We start from the raw sequence: 8103 nt of genomic DNA on the forward strand, positions 1-8103 counted from the left end.
CCAATGTTTCCATCTAGACCACCGGATAATCAGCAAAGACCTCTGAACATTGTGCGTTTTATCCAAACCACAGAGAGCTCCGTAGATTTCGAGTTATTCAGCTTTTAGTCAGCCTGTATAATGGGATGCGGACGGGGCGAGGTTGCGCAACCTGGTCTAGGATCGCTAAAGAAGGAAAGGCCAAGCCAAAATAATAATGAAAAAATAGAAATCAGCGATCCGGTTTGATATCAATAATAAAGCTTATCTGACGGATCAATCCAGATTCCTTATGGCGGAGCGTTACGTCACAAGCAGTAAGTCTGTTAAGCAGTCAATTTCTGTTAGTCAGTGTGATTTTTACCCCTCGTCATTTTGGATTTAGACTTGTTGGGTTATATCTCCAAATTGCATGTGACTTTTCCATGTATTTCTGTAATAGTTTGTCTCGCTGGGAATAAATGTATCCCACCTAGATAATTTGACAAAGTTTCTGTCTCCGTTTATTTGCGCAATCTTTACCATTCAAACAGAGAACTATTACAGTAAATTCACATCACACCAAAAGGGGTTCCCGCCCAGAATGGGTTAAACATGATTTGTGCAGTTTTAAATTTCACCAAGTCTGGGAACTTTAGAATATAAGATTTTAAAAACAGGTTATAGGTATGATCAAGTTATCCTTATTATAGGTATTGCCCCATACTTCTACACAGTACGACAGATAAGGGTCAACAAGTGAATTGTACAGTGTGTCATTGAAAACAAATGGTGAACATTTGAGTCCATATCTTGATAAATAGGTTGACAAATCATTGTAAACCAATCAGAACTCTAAGATCATCAGACACGGGTCTCCTAACTGTACCTAGAGTAACATGTACATGTGCTGAAGGTGGATTTAGTCCCTATGGTCCTACTCTCTGGAACGAACAACCTTAATGACCTGACATCTAGCTGCTACAACTGTCATCTTTTAATCTCGTCAGCCCTAGTTACTTCATGTGTCAAATCGTGAAAATAGCTGATCTACAAGCTCACAACATGTTGCGATGCAATGTGTTCTGACCTTGTAGATTGCCTATATCCGCAGAGCAAACATTGTGTGTGTGTGTGTGTGTGTGTGTGCGTGCGTGCGCGCGCACGTGTGCGCGTGTATATGTGTGCGTGCCAGGGCCGTGCAGAGAGCACTGAGGGGGCAGGTGCTCAAATCCCACAAAAGGGCACATATGTTGGTTTTTGGGGTGGTCTTTTTGTGGGAATACCTTGTGCCATTTCACACCAGAAATGTTGTACATTGGGGGCTCAATTTTCATCCATGCTATACTCCTTTTCCCTAAACTTCTTTGCCTTTTTTATTTATTTATGTTTTTACCATTTTGAAAAACTTTTAGAATAGTTAAAATAGAAAAGTTTTTTCAAAATAGCAAAAAAAGCAAAGAAAAAAAAAAGCAAATAAGTTTAGGGATAAGGGGTTTAGCATGGACAAAAATAGAGCCTTATTTTTCTAATGGGGAAATAAAAGGTGAAATAACTTGGTCCATGTCAGTGGCCTACGTTCTCATTACCATGTCAAAATGAAAAGGGCCACGGATGTTGTGTTAACACTTTCATCGCCCTCATGTGATGTTACCGCAGGCAGACAGGCAATATCTGTGAATTTGCGCCAACTACTTTCAAGGCACACAGCCCAACACAGCGAGAGGAGCAGCAAAAACCTCTGGCGGATTGGACAAAAACAACAACTTTGATGGGAAGAACGTAGGCTGTGTGTAGCAGCCTGGAAAGCACAAAGGGTTAGTTAAGAGCTTCGGCTGCATGGAATTTATATAAACCTATATAACCCGCCATATTTGTTTTACCTCAAATGTCTGGTTTGGTAATGTGAAATAATTCCTTTTGTTCACAGCACACACCTGACAAAGGAGCATTGATATTACATGACGATTAAATAGAATTGTTTAAATGTGATGCATATGTGGCTTCATGGTCCGATGGTACATTATGTAAGATGTAGCCGACACCCCTGATCTACACAAACCCAGCAGCTTGTGAGCACTTTACTGCATATCAATGAACATAATTATTGCATAAATTGTAATGCATGTGACTTGTTAAATACTGACAAATGTGGACACAGACTGAGGCTCATATTGTACTACCAGAACATATGAGCTGGAGGGAATAATGCAAGATAAAATGAAGTTCCATCATGTTGAATAGAAAATAAGATCCATATACAAGATAGAATTAAGCTCCATCACAAGGAACTATTAATGTGTATTTTATTCAGTCATGTTGATATTGTCAGATTATACATATAATTCAGATAAAGAAAGAACAAGTGTGCTTCCTCTGGAGACTGCTCTTTGTTTAAGGCAGTGGGTGCTCAGCTTTGAAAATAACTTAAATCATAAACAAACTAAATGGAAAAAGCGGCGCTCCAAAATAAAAAATAAATGCAAGACTGGCTAAAAAGTCTGAAAAAAATGTAAATACTTTAGAGGATTAGACTGACCATATGTCTTAAACTAATGGCTTTTCGCCTGTATGAGTACTCATGTGTCTTTTTAGATTACCCGCCTGAGTAAAGCCTGTACCACATACTGTACAAGAAAATGGCTTTTCGCCTGTATGAGTACTCATGTGTTTTGTTAGATTACCCACCTGAGTAAAGCCTGTACCACATACTGTACAAGAAAATGGCTTTTCGCCTGTATGAATCCTCATGTGTGTTTTTAGATCACTTGGGGCAACACAGCCTTTACCACATACTGTACAAGAAAATGGCCTTTCGCCTGTATGAGTCATCATGTGGGTTTTTAGATTACTGGTGTTAACACAGCCTTTACCACATACTGTACAAGAAAATGGCCTTTCGCCTGTATGAATCATCATGTGTGTTTTTAGATCTCTTGTGGTAACACAGCCTTTACCACATACTGTACAAGAAAATGGCCTTTCGCCTGTATGAGTCATCATGTGGGTTTTTAGATTACTGGTGTTAACACAGCCTTTACCACATACTGTACAAGAAAATGGCCTTTCGCCTGTATGAATCCTCATGTGTGTTTTTAGATTACTGGTGTTAACACAGCCTTTACCACATACTGTACAAGAAAATGGCCTTTCGCCTGTATGAGTCATCATGTGGGTTTTTAGATTACTGGTGTTAAAACAGCCTTTACCACATACTGTACAATAACATGGCCAATTGCCTGTATGAGTCATCATGTGGGTTTTTAGATTAACCGCCCGAGTAAAGCCTTTACCACATACTGTACAAGAAAATGGCCTGTCGCCTGTATGAATCCTCATGTGTTTTTTTCTCTCCTTTAGATTAAACATTTTGCCACACTCTGTACAATTAAAACTTTTCTTCCCTGTGTGACTCCAGGACTTCAGGTCCTGGGACAGCTTGTGCTGTCCTCCCACATTTTGTGTGTTTTGTGATTTCAGTGTGTTTAAAGCTGACTGATCTCCCCTAGTCTCCTCCCAATCATCAGTATCAGATTCAATAATTGGTTGTGATGTTCCACAGTCCTCTACATCAGCTTGTGTTTTCATGTGTACAGTTGACGTGCCGGCTACAGGCTCTGTCTCTCTGTCTTCATCATCTTCTTCACTTTTCACTGCTAGTAATGTCAACGCTGATCCACCAGCCTCTTCTGGTTTTTGAAGTAGGTCCTCTTGTTCATCATTAATCTCTGGAGCTTGTGGTTCCTCCTGGACCAGCCTGGAGCTCCTCTCCTCTTCATGTGGAACCTCCTCTTTACACACAAGGACGTGCAGAAAGTCTACAAAAATAATACAATGTGTTACGACCCTTATGGTCTAGGACAGAGGTTCTCAATGTTTTTGGCTGGGGACCCCCGGAAATGCTTTGGCCATGTCTTCTCCCCTCTGGCTCCAAAACTATGGAATGGGCCTGGGCCAAGTTAGCGGTCCAGGCACCTTGGCTGGTAATCCAGCATGACATTGCGTCACGGGTTCGAGTCCAGATCCAGTCAAATTGTACTGTGTGTCTTCCACCGCATCTCCCTCCCCGTTTCCTGTCTACCTACTGTAAATCCATCAATATATATATATATATATATATATATATATGGCTGTCAAATTAACTGAGTTAATTAATTTGTGAGATTAATTTGATTAAAAATTTTAACGCAATTAATCCATGCTTGGATGACCCGCCCCATACATGCCATAATCGACTCTGCACTATCTAGCCCTATCTGGATGGCAATAATAGTGCCATAAAAGCCTGCACAATTTACATAGGCAGAGGCTTAAATCACATAGCACGACAACGGGTGAAAGACACCATCCTACCACACTGCATGGGTTTGTTATAAAGAATAAAATATACATACATATGCATGTTAAATGTATCCGCCTTCTGACAGTTATCTTACCATTCCCACAACAATATAGAGAAAAACATGGCATATTTTGGACATTCGACAGTTCGAATGATGATTAATCATGATTAATTCATTTTCAAACTGTGATTAATCTGATTAAAAATGTTAATCGTTTGACAGCCCTAATATATATATATATATATATATTTGGTGGGATGCACGATTAATCGGTAGCATAATCAGAATAGGCCATATCGGCCATAAAAATGCCATATCGGTATCGGAATGGTCTCAAAATAATAAAATAATCTTAAATCAAAATAAAGTTTTTTTTTCTACATTTAATTTGTGTACTCGTCTCATTCAGTAGTCATTCAGTTGTGAAAACAGACACTTGTAAAAGGCTATTTATTGATTGATTTAATACTTTATTAACATGCTTTGGGCCAAGCCCCTAGGGCCTAGGCTTGTTTCCATTGTGGTCCTCTGTATAATATCGGAATCGGTCCGAATCGGTATCGGCAGATATGACCCTGCAAATAATCGGAGATTGGATATCGTGTCATAATCGTGTACCCCTAATATATATATATATATATATATATATATATATATGAAAGGAGGAATGGAAAGGACTTCAGACTCCATCTTAGTCCGTAGCACTTGCCCTAGCCTCGACGAACTTACAGGCCTATGTAAAGGCTCAACTGTTCCACTGTGCTTAGCTTACGTATGATTCTTGATAACAATACTTCATGTAGATGTATACCATGTTTTGTTCGTGCTTACTGTAAATCACTCTGGATTAAGAGCATCTGCTAAATTGCAAACAGGGTCTGCGATTAATTACAGCTGTGGATCGCATTGCGAAGTCAAACTGGTTCACTCAATCGCGCATATAACAATTGCGCAGCGCTAGCAAGCTTGTGTGTGAGTGTGTGCGTGTGTGCATGTGTGCGCGTGTCTCTGTCTGTCTGTCTGCCTGTCTGTGTCTGCACTCTGTCATGGGAGAACATATTTGTTAAAGTGACATTTTTTTCCTTTATTTTTTTTCTCAATAGGCCTACCAATTTGTACAGCAAGCCTTTGGCTGTATACATATATTATTTATATTTGTATATTTATTATAATGATTAGGAATTATTATTATAATGATTAGGAATGAATTTGCCTTTTGTGCGAACCTGTGCTTAGCTGAATAGGCCTAGATTTTAATAATCATAATGTTGGTACTTGAGAGCCAAATATTTTCTGAGGTGGTACTTGAAAACTTGTAAAAAGGTTGAGAACCACTGATTTAACAATATTTCTGTAGTTTTTTCTTAATTTCATATAGGCTCAACATTCTGCTCTGGTTATCAATGGTAAAACTTGTTTATCTAATTAAATAGAGGTTTGCTTAAAAGTAATCCAAAGGTAACTGAAAGTAACCAGTTACTTTTTAAATGGTGGTACTCGGATTACGTTACTGACTACAATTTATAGCAAGTAATTTGTAACTGTAGGCCGGGGATTACTTTTTAAAAGTAACCTTCCCAACCCTGATTGTAAATGGTATTCAACTTTACTACATGTTTAAACCACAGTAAATAAAACACTACATACCTATCTTGTACAATTTTACTACAGGGTGCATCCTTGCATCAAACAGTCCATGTCTCTGGTCCATCTCTGGCTGTTCCTCTGACAACGTTGAATGTCTTTTGGAGGCCATCTCTCTAGATACTGTCTCCCTGTGGTGCTCTGTGGAAATCACCAGTAGAAAGCCCTTTCATTATACCACATAATCAAATCAAACTTACTTGCAACCTGTTCAGTTGAAAGGAGCAGTCACTAGTTGTTCTAAGTGCTAAAATAATTGTCCCCATCCTGATGTAAACATCAGATGAAAATAAAAATAGATATTGAATTTGTAAAAGGGAAACAAAGGTCAAAAAGTAATAGCCAATCTACAAGCTCACAGAGGACACAGGCTGGGGCGCCAACCCATACTGCTCCCAGGTGCCGTCTACATTCCTCCTCACCAGTCTCTCCGGTGGTCTAATGTTCATGAAATAGGCCTACCACTTGTTTATCCTACTTGGCCTGTGTCTCATAGGAGGGCTGTGGGCAGTTCAGAAACCCGTCCACCAGTGACATCATCGTTAGGCAGATTTGTTTTTAAACAAGATTTAAAATAGAAAATATTTCGATTTGTATTATTGTGAGACCAAAGGAAAATCATTTTCGCATTGCAACTCTTCAGGAATAGAAAGCCTGCAGTTTCTATTCGTTTGGATTCCCCATCGATGATATCACTGGTGGATGGGTTTCTGAACTGCCCACAGCCCTCCTATGAGACACAGACTGAGTAGGAAAAGAATGGTGATATTTTATCATGAACATTAGTGAGAACCAATTATATGAAGATAAGTTGAAAAGTGGTGAAGTGGTCCTTTAAGTAGTATTTTTTTTATTGCGTATTTTAAAAATACGCAATAATTCATTGACCCACCAGCCTCTCTTTGAAGTAGCTCCTCTTGTTCATCTTTAATCTGTGGAGGTTGTGGTTCCTCCTGGACGAGACTGGAGCTCCTCTCCTCTTCAGGTGGAACCTCCTCTTTACACACAGGAACGTGCAGAAAGTCTAGGATGAATACAGGTTAGTTAATACTGAATTTAATACTGTTAATACTGAAGTAGTACTGAAAAGCTTCAGTGAACCCATTAATACTTTTACTGACGAACCGTCGTCCCATTCATAATACATTTTGATCAATGTAGTCACATTGTTAATGCTACAATCGATAACCGAGTCATATCGGTTCATCTCTACACTCTCAGTATCGACCCACTTTCACCAATAAAACCAATAAAGACAGAGTGATTTAAACTTACTGAGATCCAGGTGGTCTTCAGGTTCCTGTTTAAGGTGGTCTTCAGGTTCCCGTTTAATAGAAACAGTTGTGGCTGGAGAACTGATCTTCACCTGCAGACTGGACTCCACACACTGGTCTGGAATGAAGACATATACTGTAATAAACACTTTAATAAAGACTTTGATGTGACATTATTAACTTTAATAATAAGGCTGTTCATGTGTCACAAATAAGGACTACCATAGACTATATAGAGACCAAAGGACTACAGCATAACACTCCTGTAGAAAACTGAATCAGACTAAATTAATGTATACTATGAACCAGAATGTTTTAAAAAACTAAAAACTAATTTAAATTGAAAAATGAAAGAACAAAATGAAAGAACATCTAGCAAGCAGTATTTTTTTCATTGCATAGGCCTATTTGAAAAAGCCAAATCAGTTTGATAACAGATTAATGATCCTGAAATAGATAACACAAGTAGGTATACTATTGTTGCCGTCAGGTGGAGACTAGCCTCGGAAACCCAAACGTTTTTATTTCCAGGGGGGAAAAAAAGTCCGGACAGAGTCCACTTCAAGTGGAACGAGTCCACTTAAATTCGGCATACAGTAGCGCAAACGTTGATCACTCTCTGCTGATTTCTGATCGTCTGCACCTTTGTTAAATTGACGCACACACGTACACACACTCCTCTCTCTCTGTCGCTCTAATTAATTAGTCTCATGTCGCGCAGCTGCGTCTCGATTCTCCCGGCGGATCCTGCCGGGAGCTGCCTATGACATAGAAAGCATAGGTGGACCCCAGGCTAGGTGGAGACCTCTTATGTCCAATACTCCAAAACTGTTACTTTTCAAAATTCTAGTAGGACAAATCTAAGTGAGTGGTGCAACTCTGTG

At 39.2% G+C, this 8103-nt stretch overlaps 1 long non-coding RNA gene across 1 annotated transcript; it reads right to left on the reverse strand.

Moving 5' to 3' along the window:
- Positions 1-2268: 2268 nt before the first annotated feature.
- Positions 2269-6963, reverse strand: LOC306919466. Its single transcript, XR_013789541.1, has 3 exons — positions 6838-6963; positions 5949-6086; positions 2269-3776 (listed from the first exon to the last, which is right to left on the reverse strand). It is a non-coding gene; the product is annotated as an uncharacterized lncRNA (long non-coding RNA).
- Between the last annotated feature and the right edge of the window lie 1140 nt (positions 6964-8103).

This window comes from Electrona antarctica, assembly GCF_951216825.1.
Source record: "Electrona antarctica genome assembly, contig: scaffold_25, whole genome shotgun sequence".
In the NCBI taxonomy this organism is placed as follows: domain Eukaryota; kingdom Metazoa; phylum Chordata; class Actinopteri; order Myctophiformes; family Myctophidae; genus Electrona; species Electrona antarctica.